The sequence below is a fragment of the Suricata suricatta genome, chromosome 10 (assembly GCF_006229205.1).
Source record: "Suricata suricatta isolate VVHF042 chromosome 10, meerkat_22Aug2017_6uvM2_HiC, whole genome shotgun sequence".
Taxonomy (NCBI): domain Eukaryota; kingdom Metazoa; phylum Chordata; class Mammalia; order Carnivora; family Herpestidae; genus Suricata; species Suricata suricatta.
The window spans coordinates 12593994-12609117 of record NC_043709.1 but is presented as its reverse complement, the minus strand read 5'-3'; positions in this window follow the sequence as shown (position 1 = coordinate 12609117).

Below are 15124 nucleotides of genomic sequence, written 5' to 3'. Positions count from 1 at the left end.
TTGGTGTGTATGAGGATAAGTTTCATAAGGAGCCCCAGTGGTTCATGATCCCAGTCTTAGGTCAGGCATGGTCACTCAGCAGAGGATGGTGAGATGAAGCCCTTCCAGGGGAAGGAGCCTACAGCTTGGCCTAGCTCTCTAGTCCCTCTGGGACACAGAAGCAGCCAGGTTCTGAGAACGTAAACATGGATAAAACTCTGAATCAAAAGCTCTCTTCTCTTTGATGTATCCCATGTACCTCACATTTTCTCACAAAAGTCATGTGACACAGGCATGATTTTCATCAAGAGGGCTTGGGGTTTAGTGATGTGAAGAACTTTCCAGAAGTTGCCCAGCTGGAAAGTGGTGGTGCCAGGGTAAAAAAAGAATCCAGAGCTTCCTGACTGGAAAACCAAATACTTATATTATGGATTTTTGTCCTTAGCTGAGAAGAAAATTGGAAGAGCATGGAATAAAATCACCCCAAATCTTGAGTTTGGAGAGCACTATCCAGGTGCTGTCTTATTCATGAATGTCAGGAGCTACCATCTAGTCTGTGTTTTCAGCCTGACAGTGTCTTTCTCATTTTATAATCCTTCCACATCACATTGCATTGTACCTTAGCTCTCCTATTTCTTTTCTTTTTATACCATTCCATCATCCCCATTCCTTCTGTTCCATTCAACTCTACTCCACTTCATCCATCAATCCATCCATTCATCCACCCAACCCACCCCATCCATCCATCCATCCATCCATCCATCCATCCATCCATCCATCCATCCATCTATCCATCCTAACCCATCTCATTTTATCCCACCTCTTTCTGTTCTTTTCCATTCCTTTCCCTTCCCTTCCTTTCTTTTCTTTTCCTTTCCTTTCCTTTCCTTTCCTTTCCTTTCCTTTCCTTTCCTTTCCTTTCCTTCCCTTCCCTTCCCTTCCCTCCCCTCCCCTCCCCTCCCCTCCCTTCCCCTTCTCTTCCCTTCCCTTCCCTTCCCTTCCCTTCCCTTCCCTTCCCTTCCCATTCCATCCCATCGATCTTCTTTCTATGCCATCCATTCTGTTCCACACCACTGAACTCCATCTCATCGCATTCAAAAACATATGACTGCATTAGGAAGCAGCATGATAATTGGAAAGATTGCAAGGTAGAAAGCCAGGAAGGGAGCACTCTAGTCCCAGTAGTACCACTGAATTATGTAAGACCTTAAGAAATCCACTTCCCCTCTCCACATACCTCAATTCTGCATCTGAAAAGTGAGAGATTTTGGTTAGATCTGTGTTTTCAATCCTGGCTGCATTAGAACAATTTGGGGAACTTTAAAGAGGTGCAGAACCTGTCCCTTCCCATCCCCTCACACAAAGAGCCCCAAGTTATTTGTATTTAGTCAGTCTAAGGTGGATTCTAGGCTTTGGGGTTTTAAAAAACCATTCAGATGGCCAACAGGCACATGAAACGATGCTCAACATCACTCATCATCAGGGAAATACAAATCAAAACCACACTGAGATACCACCTCACACCAGTCAGAGTGGCTAAAATGAACAAATCAAGAGACTATAGATGCTGGTGAGGATGTGGAGAAATGGGCACTCTCCTACACTGTTGATTGGAATGTTAACTGGTGCAGCCTCTCTGGAAAACAGTGTGGAGGTTCATCAAAAAACTGTCAGTAGAACTCCCCTGTGACCCAGAAGTGGCACTGCTGGGGATTTACCCAAGGGATACAGAAGTGCTGATGCATAGGGGCACATGTACCCCAATGTTCATAGTGGCACTTTCAATGATAGCCAAATCATGGAAAGAGCCTAAATGTCCATCAACTGATGAATGGATCAGGAAGATGTGGTTTACATATACAATGGAATACTACATGGCAATGAGAAAAAATGAAATCTGGCCATTTGTAGCAAAGTGGATGGACCTCGAGGATGTCATGCTAAGTGAAATAAGTCAGGCGGAGAAGGACAGATACCATATGTTTGCATTCATAGGTCTAACAGGAGAAACCTAACAGAGGACCATGATGGGGGAAAGGGGGAAAAGAGTTAGGGAGAGGGGAGGGAGGCAAATCATGAGACTCTTGGATACAGAAAATGAACTGAGGGCTGAAGGGGAAGGAGGAAAGGGGAAGGAGGGTGATGGTCATGGAGGAGGGCACTTGTGGGGAAGAGCACTAGGTGTTATATGGAAACCAATTTGACAATAAACTATATATTTTTTTAAAAATCCAAAGGTAGATCTAATCTATAGCCAAGGTTGGGAACTGCATGGCTAGATGGTCACAAAGCTTTCACTGTTAACTAGTCAAAACATATTTATTTTGCACTATGTAACTGGTATTATACCAGGAATGTGGTGCATTCAAAATTGAATTTACAAAGACTTTGTCCACAAAATGTTTTTGTCTAATGGCCGAGGATAAAAAATGGAAACAATGTAGAAATCACAAGTTCTTGAAGTGCCTCAGGTAAAATGTGTAATTTAGAGGATATAAAATGTGTAATTTTCAGGTCTCTGCTTCTGTTCTGTGTGTCTTTGGTCAAGCCATTTAACATCTCTGAGCTTTTCTTATCTTCAAAGTGGAAATGAAATTATTCCTCGAAATAGATCTTGGGTTAGGTAGAATAAAAAGCAGCAGCCCTTACCCTTCAAGTCTTGGGGGACTTGAAATTTAACTGCTGGTGGGGTTCTATTGATTGCCCTCTGAGAAACTGTGAACATGTCACACACATTATTTAAGATGTCTTTGTGTGTCAATTTCCTCAGGCGTTGTCTGGCCTGGGTACTGAGTATTATGCACCTGCCCTGGCATCTTGCAGAAGGCAGGGTTTCTATCATCCATCCATGTTGTTTGAGTGGGCTGAAGGCAGGAACATTGGGCTTTGCTGGGCCATCTTACTATAGCTAAAGTGAAGGATGTAGTGTTTGGCTCATGGGTAAGTTCCACTGTTTCAGTTGTAAGAACAGCTTATTACAGTCCTCAGCTGCCGGTCCCCCTGGATGAATTCAAATAAGTGCTTTTAAAACTTAATTTTTTGAGGGGGGGGCGCTAGAAGGAGAGGGAGAGAGGGAATCCCAAGCAGGCTCCATGCCCGGTGCACAGCCCTATGCAGGGCTCGATCTCATGACTGTGACATCATGACAAGAGCTGAATCAAGAGTCAGATGCTCAACTGACTAAAGTACCCAGGTGCCCCTTACCACTTACTTTTTGTTTTTTGAGACTGAAGTCTATTATTAGAGGAGACATAGCGGCTAGTTTTCCCTCATCTCCAATCCTTTGTCCCAGGACATGATACTCACATGAGCTATGATATCTCTCCAGGTAAAGGTTTGGCTGGAGGTTCTTGGTGATCCTAATGAGTACTCTAGGACATTAGCTTATGTAAGGAAAGAATAGAGTCAAGTCAGGTCCAACGCACTTTGCAGACAAGCAGTGTTCACCTTATGAGTCTCACCTGTGACCATATTCAACCACCTAATTTCTTCTTGCATCTTTTGGCAGATGCAGTGGGGACTTGCTTCTTACCTGCCCATCTATCACAAATTTGCCCTATCAGAAATGAGGACTTATTTATTTTTTCCTTTTTTAAAGCTATTTATTTTGAAATTGTTTCAAAATGTGGCAAGAATAGTACAAAGAAATCCTTTACTTGGATTTCCCAATTGTCAATAAGCTTTATCATTTCATTTCTATACCTATACCTACATCTCTATATCTTTACCTATGTAATAATTAGAAATATCATTCTATATCATTATCTATCTATCTATCTATCTATCTATCTATCTATCTATCTATCTATCATTTCTGAATAATTTTGAGAGCAAGTTGCAAACTTCATGCCCCTGCTGCTTTACCCCAGGTATTTCAGTGTATATTTCCTAAAAACAGACATTCTCTTATATGACCAGAGTACAATGATCCAAATAAGGAAATTAACATTGATTTAATAATATTATCTAGTCTATAGGACTTACTCACATTTCATCAGTAGTTCTTATAATGACCTTTCTGGTAAAAAAAAAAATGTTTGCTGGTCTAGAATCCTACAGTGTGTTCAGTTGTTGCTATCTTTTTGGTGTCTTTTAACTTGGAATCGTTGCTCACTCTTTGTAGCTCATGACCTTGTTATTATTGAAGAGAACAGGCCAGTTGTTAGCAGAATATCCCTCGACTTGAGTTTGTCTGATGTTTTTTTGCAATTCGATTCAGGTTACAAATTTTTGGCAGGAATATCACAGAAGTGATGCTGTGTCCTTCTTGGTGTGTCATGTTGGGAGGCCTATGATGTTGCTTTGTCCCATTACTGGAGGGAGGCTTAGTTCTTAATGGCTCAAATCCATTTTTCTCCCCTCAGTGCAACACGCAGAAACAGCATCGCTGCTCACGGTTTTGCAATCAGCCATTGCTAATAATTCCAGGCTCACTTTGGCTTTCTGAAAACGCTGTGTCCAACCTCTAACATAGCTTGAAGCTTACTGTTTTCTTTTTCTTCCAATGAGGGATAATTACAGACAGACTTTTAAGAGACCTGGTTCCCTGCTCTGCCTGTCTTATAAGGAGAGAGTAGATGAGAAAATGGGTTGTCAACTGTGATGAGTGATAGATACATAAGGGACCATGACTGTGATGAGGACTATTTTCGTGGATTTCACCAGAAACAAGGATTTTAGGCGAGGATTGGACAGGAGCTGTCCAGGGTCCTGTGCTCCAGGGAAGAATCGCTTTTGTTTCCTTTCCCAGGTTCATGCTCACTTTTTCTTCTGCCTATGATCCTAGAACCTCCCAGTCTTCAGAAGTCCTCAGGGTTTGTCCTTGCTTCACTCCCCAACAGTCAGGGGAGTCTGGCTGAGTCAGCAAGTTTTTCAACCTTGCTATTTGCACCCATGTCCAGGTTGTTAATATATATGCCTGCACTGTGTGCTGCTGGCCTCCAAGTGCTGGAGGGCATGAAAATATTAACTTCTGTTCATGCAGAGAATTTGCTATTAACTCCAATGCTTCATTTAAAAGATTCATTCACAGAAAACTGACAAGATTTTTACACCTTTTTCCACCTTATCAACCTGGTTCAAAAAATCTTAGAGGTTATTTTACCTTTTCTCTCCCTGTATTTCAAGAATTGTTTAAAATAGATCTTCCCTGATTCAAAATAAATCATCCTCATGGTAGAAAACTGGGAAAGATCAGAAAAGCATAAAGAAGAAAATAATTTCTTTTGGTTTTAACTCCCTGAAGCATCTACTCCCAACCTTTTTGGATATGATTTAAGTCTTTTTCTTTTCTTTTCATTGCCGGATTTTTACAGAATTAGATTCTTCAGTATTTACAATTTTGAATGCGCCTTCTCTTCACAATGAACAAACTCTGCCTCCACTTCCGGGGTTCCATTCAGTTCTCTGCTCGTCTGTGAAATTACCTCCTGGCTCCAAGCACATGGGAGATACATACCAACCTGACCCCCACCTCAGACTGAGCTATGCTATGTCAGTGAGTTTATAAATGAGACAGTGGAAGTCAGAACACTGGGAAGGAGCCACTTTGGGGTGAAATATCTCTGTCTTAGAGCCCCTGCATCCCTACTTACTAGTTCTGTGCTGCCTGGCAAAGTCTTCTAATGGTTCCTGAGCTCAGTTTCTTTCATAGTAAAATAGGGATAATGATATTCACCTCTGAAAGTGGTTCTATAGATGAAAAGATACAATGCATGTAGCCTACTCCACACATAATATATACTCAGTTAATGGTAGTTCAATGACCTTTCTTAGCTGTAGAAGAAATCTCTCCCCCCCCCCCCCCCGCCAGGGACCCATCCCCCTTCTCCTTATTACAGTGTCTTGATATTCCTCCAGAAAAGCCCTCCTGGTCCACTCAATGTGTATGGTCCAGGCATAGCTGACTTCCCCCCTGGCCTCAGGGAAGGGCATAAAATCCCATGAATGTGGCCATGGCCATTCACCATGTAGCATCCCCTTCAGCAGTTGTTTGTTCAGTGCTATGGACTGAATGTTTGGGTCCCCACCAAGTTATATGGGGCCCTAAATCCTAATGTGATGGTATTTGTAAGTGAGGGCCTTTGGGAGGTAATTAAGTTTGGATGAGGTCATAAAGATGGGAACCCCATACTGAGATTAGTGTCCTTGTAAGAAGAGGAGAAGAGACTAGAGTTCTCTCTCTCTCCCTCTCTCTCTCTCTCTCTCTCTCTCTCTCTCTCTCTCTCTCTCTCTCTTTCTCTTCCCCCACCACATGAGGACACAGAGAGAAGGCAGCAGTCTGAAAACTAGAAAGAGGGCTCTGACCAGAGACCACAACACTGGCACCTTGATGTTGGACTTGCAGCCTCCAGAACTGCAAGAAAGAAATGTCTGTTGTTTAAGGCACACAATCTGTGGTTTTCTGTTAGAGCAGCCTGAGCAGACTAAGACCCTGGGCATGTGACCCATTCTGGGCATCAGTGAAACACAATTTTAGAACTTTTGTTGTTACTTTTGGAAAGAAGCTGTCTTTCCACTTCATTTGAAGCTGGGATTGCACAAGCACTGAGTTTGTAGGAGCGTCTGCCCTCTATCCCCACTCTCCCACAGTGTGGAGAAGGCTGAAATTAAGCCTCTATAATGGGAAGCAGAGTTGAGGGACAGAGGGATTGATTTCTTTCCACATTGTTTGGCCAACTGGATCCAGCCTTGCTTAAAGCTAGAATACCCTACTTTTTCTTTGAATGAGCCATAAACAGTTTATCACGCCCTCCATGCCCCTCTTTGGAAGGTGGTTTGAGTTGAGTTCTGTCATTGGCAATCAAAAGACATTTGAACGAGATACTTTCCTGGCCTCTGCTTTTCAAAAGTTGAAGATCCTATTAATCCCTTTTTTGAAGCAGATTTGCCTTGTCAAGGGTGGTCCATTCAGGAGTCCACAAGTGCCAAGTGGTTAATATTCACTCAGGGCACTTTGCAGCCTGAGTCTGAATGCACACCTTCAACAAATGGGGGAGAACTATACAGGTTCTCGCTAAATCACGATGCATGTTAACCCAAGCTGCCCTGGACAGCTTGGTCTGCTGGCTTGGGGAGCAAACGTTCATGTTCAATATGCAGTTTGACTTCCCTTTTATGATTTACTCCTAATTAGCGTGGAAGCAGTCTTTGTACTCATCAAATATCCCCCCCCCCACCCATTTTTTTCTCTCTCCTAAGGACACCTCTTCTGCTTCACTTTTAAATCTTACTCTCTTATCATTAGAATAGACAGACTCGGAAAACTAATGAGACCATAACTTCACTTGTTCTGATAAAACTCTGTGATGATACAGTTTTTCCAATCAGAACCTTGTTTTTAAGCCCTTCAACCCCTTCTTATCTGAGGTTGACTAATTATACAGAAGATACTTTCCATAGAGTACTACTGTATCTATACATTCTTCTTCTTAACTCATTTCAAGTCTCCCAAAGGGGCCTTATTTTTGTTTCTTAATGTATAAGTGATATAGTTGTGTCACTTCATTTTGTATTACTGATGTAATGTACTTAAATGTGCAACTGAGCCAAATAGAAGGGATTTTAAATCTAGGCGTGTAGTAGTTGAGGTATAAGGCTTTTAGGTGTGGATATTATTCATAGGATTAAGGAGTCTGTTGTTGTTGGTTCAGCTACTGAGTGATGCCATCACCACAGAGGGGGTGTGTTGTCACCCAGGACTCTCAGTCCCCCTTCAGAATGTGAGTAACTGGAAGCTCCTTTGCCATTTGCTTTGAGTCTAAGTAGCTAATTCTGGGTCAACAGTAAAAGTTCCATTTGCCATCTTGCATCTCTTATTATCTTAACCTAATTAGAAATTATATAAGTTGATAAAATGTGCATGTAAAAGGAAATAGAGCAGTGTTTCCATAAAAACTAAGTTAAATCTATTGAAGAAAACTTAAAAAGCTAAGTCATTTAAAAAGACTGTCCAGATATGTGAGAGATCATTGTAAGCAGCTGGAAAACAATCATAAGAATGGGGACTGAGCCTTCACTCACATTGCCTCACTTGGTCTCTACATCCTCATCCTGTTTTAAGGGATTTGAACCTGTAAATTGAGAGGGAAAGGAGGTTTGTACAAGAAGATTGGGATTTCCAATTTGCAAGCCCATACGAAGATGTGCACTCTACAGCAAAAGGGAAACAAAGGTGCGTTGATGTTTAAAATTGAAACAAAATCTCTAAGGTGCGCATCTTTTATTTTTAAAGATTTCTCTTCTTTCAACTCACTGGTTCTAATCATTCCGGATAACAGGGCTTTTAGAGCAGCTTGTGGCACCAGCTGCCAGCCTCCAGGCACCCTTGCAGACAATCTTACAGCCAGTGAAGAATGACAGGTAGACTCCTGCCTTTCTACAGGAGCCCCCTCCCCTCCTCCTCTCCTGTCCCCTCCCCCTCTTTCTCCAGGCCATCATTCTTCCCTAGCAATTGTCAAGCTCCCAGCCTCCTTTTGCATCTCAGGATTCTTGCATCTGTTTCTGCTGCTAGTAGTGGGACATGGAAAGCCAAGATGACAAAGTAGAGTTGGGGAAAGATGGGAGAGCCATCTGCCCTTGGGTCCTCCTTGACTTTTTACTTCCCATGTTTCTGCAATAGCCTAAAATAGGAAAGGAAGGAAGGAAGGAAGGAAGGAAGGAAGGAAGGAAGGAAGGAAGGAAGGAAGGAAAGAAAGAGAGAAAAGAAAAAGACAAAGAAAAAGAAAAGAATCAGATACCTTGTCCTGTATGGGTTAAGACTGTACCAATAGTCATCACCCAGGCTATATATGATTCCATTTTTTACACTACCATAATTTTTAATCAGATAAGAGTGGCTGTGTCCATTTCTTGCTCTACATAGACATTTTCTATTAAATTTGAAAGCACTTTGCCCAATTATGGCTTTGAAATCCTTAGGTTTTATTTCCTTATCAGAAGGAAAAAGGAGACAGACCTTGTTATCTGTCTACCTACATATCTAGTAATCTGACTGTATGGATGCACAAACGTGTGTATGTATGTGTCTGTCTGCGTGCCCACCTTCTATAAAATGCAGTGTCTGACACACAGTAAGTCCCTGACAAATGCCTGTCATTTTTATTATCAATTGTGAATGTAATCAGTTGATATCAATAGTACCATTGCTATCAACTAATACTGGTAACAAGGGTTATCAATTGATTGATAATTGATAATGTTCTGTAGCTGATGGTTTGGTCCAATCTGTTATTGGGGTTTTGTGGTTTTGTCCTTTGGCCAACTTCAGCTTCTGGTGTCTTTCTACCCTTTAAACTGTGTTTTTCTCACCCTGATCCCTAACTCCAGGCTGATCTCCAGTCTCCACGAACTCCTGTTTCTCCTGGACTTGGATTCTTCAAGAGATTTCTACTTCTCTGCTTTGCTCTGAATCTGGACAAAAAAATAATACAAACACTCCTGTCCTCTCTGCCCCTTTCCTCTACTCTTCTGCCCTCTAGACCAACAAGAATCTTTGGAGACAAAGTCTGAAACACTGCAACTTACCCATGTTTCTGTGATAAGTGTTCACACTCAGGTCCACCTGGGGTGGCTGTTGGGCCATACACAGAACTAGCAAGGATGCCACTGACAATAAATAGAGTCGCAAGCATTTTGGGCCTGTAGCTCTGGCTTCTTCTTCTGCTGCCCAGAACACCCAGCTCTTGGTTCACTGAGGCTGCATTTTCCATCTATGTCTCTACTGGACCCACTTTGTCTTTCCAAGGCTGCTCCCTTTGTCAGAAATCTTGCTGGCCCTCAACAAGCAGAGATCATGTATGTTTTAGGTTTTGGAGACACCTGCTGCCAAGACCAGGCTTCACTAGCACCGGAGTCATTAGGGGCTCTCTCAGTTCCTGGGAGCATGATGTGCCGGGTCCTGAAATCCATACTATAAATCATAGAAAGGGGGCAAGATCCACTTCTGCCAGGGCAGTGTCACTGACTTAAAATGGCTCACTGGTTCTCACATGGTTGGGCCCTGCTGCCATTCCATCTTCAGCCCTCAAGACCCCTCACGCATATGCCCCTCCCTGATTCCCTGCCCCTTGTGTTGTCCTCCAGCAACAAAGTGTTGCTTGCAGATCGCAGGTCAAGCCTCACTGCCTCTTAGGGGCTTCCTTTTGTCTAGAACACTCTCCTCTTTTTCACCTTGCCTTTTCAACCTATCCCCAGTCTCTTTGGTCCAAAATTCCTACTTACCCTTCAAGTCTCATTTTAGATGTGGATTTCTTCCCCAAGCCAGGTATCCTGCTTTGCTGCAAGCACATTCCTCATCATTACAGTGTATTTGTCTTTTCACTTACTGGTCTCCCCCATTAGATAATAGTTTCCAGCAAATCAAGACCCATGTTTATCATTGTGTCCCCCTTGCACAGAGTGGGAGCCTGATACAAATTCTTGGAACAATGAATGAAAGGCTACAACTGAACCCTGTGCTGGGCTTGCTGTGGACACTCCAAGTGAGATCCAACCCAGTGGGGCCAGTTCCACTCTGCTGAATGGGGGACGACCAACCAAAGCAGGGCAGAGGCACCTTTCAGCTCCCCAAAGCTGTCCATCTCGGAGAGGCTCCATCAGCAGGTCCAGCTCACCCACTCTAGAAAGGCATTCATACAAAATTAGAGACTGAGCACCTTACCAGTGACTGGTGCCTGGATATGGCACAATAGGGAGAGGAGAGGGAGAGAAACAGACCTCATCACTACAAGGGTATTAGGCTTTGAGACAGCAAATTTTAGGGAATTAAGAAATCTAATCAGCCTGGTGCACTAGGAGGGAATCTGCAAACTCCCGGGTGTGGAAAAAAGCCCGAGTATCCTGAGGGAAATCCTAATTAAAGCACAGCCTGTTACAATTCCTCTGAAAAAGGAAAATGAAAGGACTACGAAACATCTGCTGTGGATTCATGAAGGACTGCTCAAGGATGCAGAGTGTGAGCAAAGAAAATTCTTGACAGCTCAGAAGAGGCAAGGAGCATGTCTGTTGGTCACTGGGCAAAGCTGGTGGGGGATGGGCCTGGTACACAAAGACGGTGGTTTAGGATGATTTGGGCCAAGGGGGCAACACAGGAGAGCCCACCATTTGGTGGATATGCCAGGGGAAGGCAAGACCCCCTGTGCCGAATGACCCCAGCAGCTCTCTTCAAGTTGCTTCGCAACCAGTGAACTAATTCTGAGCCCTGCCCTTTAGTGGGAGGAGTTATGCCTGACACCCACTTCCCAAGGCCTCTACGTGCTGGTCATCTGGACATTCCAGGGCTATTCTAAATATCTGGCAGCTAGACTCAATCTGCTTGGTATCGGAGCCCAAAATGCCGATTTCTTTCTCTGAAGCCACTCTCATGCTCACCTAATAAAAGGCAGAGCAGCAGGTGGGGTGTCGCTTCCTGGGAGCCCAGACCCACAAGTTGTCCGGCTGTGCCCAGGTCTAAGCACACCTGGCTGCAGGATGCAGAGATTATGGGAGGGCCATGAACTGTTGCCCTTCATTAAGTGACACCTTGGGCTTTGCCCAGGCCCTATCCCTGAAAGATTTGCAAAGACATTAAGACCTGATTGAAGTTAAATGTACAGATATCCTTGGTGTAACCTTGAACTGGCTGAGCTGGAAAAGAGTTCAGGGGTCCTACAGTCCCATCTTCCACAAATACAGGAACATACAAAGTAAAAACCCGGGTAAGATTTAAACAACAATTTCACAGAAATAGTGATTTGGATGGAATTCCAAAGGATGGTATAAGAAATACATACTGTTGAACTATAGAGATGGCAGAACTTTCCAAAATCAACAAGAGTCAGGGAGCCTCCTGGGAGTGAAGGACAGGAGATGAAAATTCTAAGACAGAGAAAGACAGCTTCTCAGACAGTAGCACCCAGAGGAATGGATGGAGCTTACCTCCATGGTGTGGTTACATCTCTAACTGTTCCAGTAATCTGATGTATAACAAACTACCCCAAAACATAGTGGCCTAAAACAACCACCATTTTATGGTAGTCTCCAGTGATGTCTTTGCTCAGGAATTTAGACGGGGCTCAGCTGGATGATTCTTCTGCTGCACACTGCATCAGCTAGAGCCCACTCGTGGTGCTCAGCTGATCGTGGCTGGAATGTAGGGCTTGTTTACGATAGGGCTTGTTCCCATGCCTGGTGCCTTGATGATGAGGATGGGAAGAATGGTCTTAGGTCACTCTCTTCTACGTAGTCTCGGTATCTGTCTCTCCAAATGTTCTCTCACGCAGAGTGGTCAGACTGCTTACATGGCTCTCAGACCGTGTTGCAGGAGACCCACACAGAAGCTGTTAGACTTCTTATGTCCTAGCTCCAGACATCCACCATGTCACTTTTGTCACATTCCATTAGTCAGGAGTCCTTAAAACTGGTATGGGTTTAAGGGGAGGGGAACTAGACCCCAGCTTTCAAGCACTCATTTTCATGACAAATATTTACAGACTACCTATTCGGTGCCTACCCATTTGCTAGCTACTAATGGCGGTTGCAGAAGTGAATCACTCATGTTCCTAAACTGGGGAAGTTCACGTCATGTGGTGAGATAACAGCTAGAAAACGGCCTAGGAACTAAGTGGCAGAAGGCCATAAAAAAAAGGTAGCCTCCCTCAGAGGTTGAAAAGCTGTGGCCTGTGGGCCAAATCCAACCTGAAACCTGTTTTTATAAATAAAATCTTAGTGAGCATAGCCATGCTTATTTACTCACATGCTGTCTACGGCTGCTTTTGCACTACAAGGGCAGAATTGAATGAGTAGTGGCAACAGAAATTCTGTGATTGGCAAATCCTAAAATATTGACTCCCTGGTCTTAACAGAAAATGTTGGCTGACTTCTGAGCTAACTTAAAAAGTGTGGTTGAATGCTAGAAATCATCTAACCAAATTTAGAGCAATTGTTCAGAATTCTTGAATAATGTTTGGATACCCATCCTTGATTTTCCCCTTATTTTCATTTTCAAATATATTTTTACTTTCCATATATTGTGCATGTTTCATGTTATGTATATTCTATACAATTTTATTTATCTAGAGACTTCTTTATGCAAACTCTCTATTAGGTCTTGCTTGTGAAAGATTTACAGTCTAATGGTGGAAAAACCAAATATAGATATAACTATAATACAAAGCAGTAAACTAGGCAGGAATGTGGAACAAGGCTGAGATTAACCAAGTGCTAGGCTTTATGTATATTAGTCATTTAAATGCCACGATAACCTAATGAAATACCCGTTGACAGACCATTTTGTAAAGGTGGAATTTAAGGCCCAGAGAAATAAAATAACTTCCTTAACCAAGGTTAGTTAGTAGGTGGTAGAATTGAAATTCAATTACAGATTGATCATGGAAGCCATCCATGAGGTTTTATTTACTTATTTTCTACTACTGTATTTTCTATCTTCACAATGTATATTTGATTCTTTTTAAATCTGTAGGTAATTTTTTCATAGTTATTATACAGTTGATGCTCTTTTGTCCTTTTTCTCTCTGAGTATTTTAAACATATTTAAGTGGAAGCTGTATTCCCAATCTGGCCTCACCTCCAAAATTGTCAGAAATCTGGGCAAAGTGTGGAATACTGAGGGCTAGAAAGGCGACTGAATTTCACTAAACACTGAGTTCTATGTCTGCAGAATAGTGTCTGTTATTTTTTGTTTATTATTATCCTTGGTTCTTCCATGTGTACGACTCTGACATTTGCTCCAACAGCTGGGTCACATTAACCTTTTTTTTTTTTTTGCTGGTGAATCGTCCAGGTCCTGACTTACGCAAACATCCTACTGAGGATTTTACCATTGGCCGCTAAAGAGGAACTACAGGATTAATCTGTTCTAGAACAGTCTTTTTGTACATTTCCCAGTTTGGGGTGGACACCACCATGTGGACAGTGTTCATTTGGATGCCATGCATCATGGCACGGATTGGAGCTTCCGTTACTCAGTGCTTTCTCTTCCTCTAGCTCAGGCGATTGGCAGATTCCATTGCTCTTCTCCAAGCAGCAGAAGGGAGTAAAGATCATAGGTTTTATTTATTTATTTTTTGTTTTTGATTTTCATGTGCCGATCAGTTTTATCTCCTTCTGTGCCATCTTTTGAATTGAGATCTTTTAAATTATATTTTTATGACTACACATGTTCATGTTAGCTATTTCATTTCTTTTTGTGGTTATCCTCGATATTTCGACATGTATACTTAAAATAGCCAAAAATTTGTCTTTATTTTCTTCCTGCACAATAAAAGGATCACAGGATGTTTTTATGCTGCTTACCCTCCAATAATAAAATGATATCCAATTTTAGTTCTATTTAAACCTCACAAATAAAACATCTGATTTATTTATATATTCCTACATTGTTGAGATTCACACACGTTAATTTTCCCCTCTTACCCTCCCTCCTTGAATCCCATCTTTCTTGAGGCTCATTTTTCTTCTTTTCAAAATACATACTTTATGAAGGTCTCTTAGTAGTAAGTACTTTTTTTTTGTTTCTGTCAAAACATGTCTTTGTTTCAGTGTTGTTCCTGAAAAAAGTAGTTTCTCAGAATGCATATTCTAGATTGACAAAAATTTTCTTTCACTACTTTTAAGATATTATTCTTTTGACTTCTGGTTTCCATTTTTGTGGATGGTGGATGAAAGGTCAGCTTACAGTCCATAGCCCCTTTGATAGTAACATGCATTTCTGTTTTCTGGGATTCATTAGATTGAGTGCACTTATGAAATTAGGCCTTTCAGTGATTCTGCACATTTCTCTGATGGCAATCTTCAAATGGCTCCCATCTTCTAGTCTTCTCTTGGCCCCTTGTGGACACTAGTTGCTTGTTTGTTAGACCTCTTTGCTCTACTTGCTTTTTCATATTTCCTGACTCTCGCATTTCTGGACTATAATCTTGGTAATTAATTAAACCTATTTTCCAGTTCAGGAAGACTTTCTTCGTCTCTATGTAATCTGCCACTTAATCCATTCATAGTGTTTCTAATTTTGATTTATTTGTTTATTATTTCTAAAAGCTCCATTTCATTGTTTTTCAATATTTCCTGGTCAGTTTTAGTAACTTTTTTGGGGAGGGGACATGATGTTCTGTCATACATTCAATACCCTGAGAGTCTTTAAGAGTCT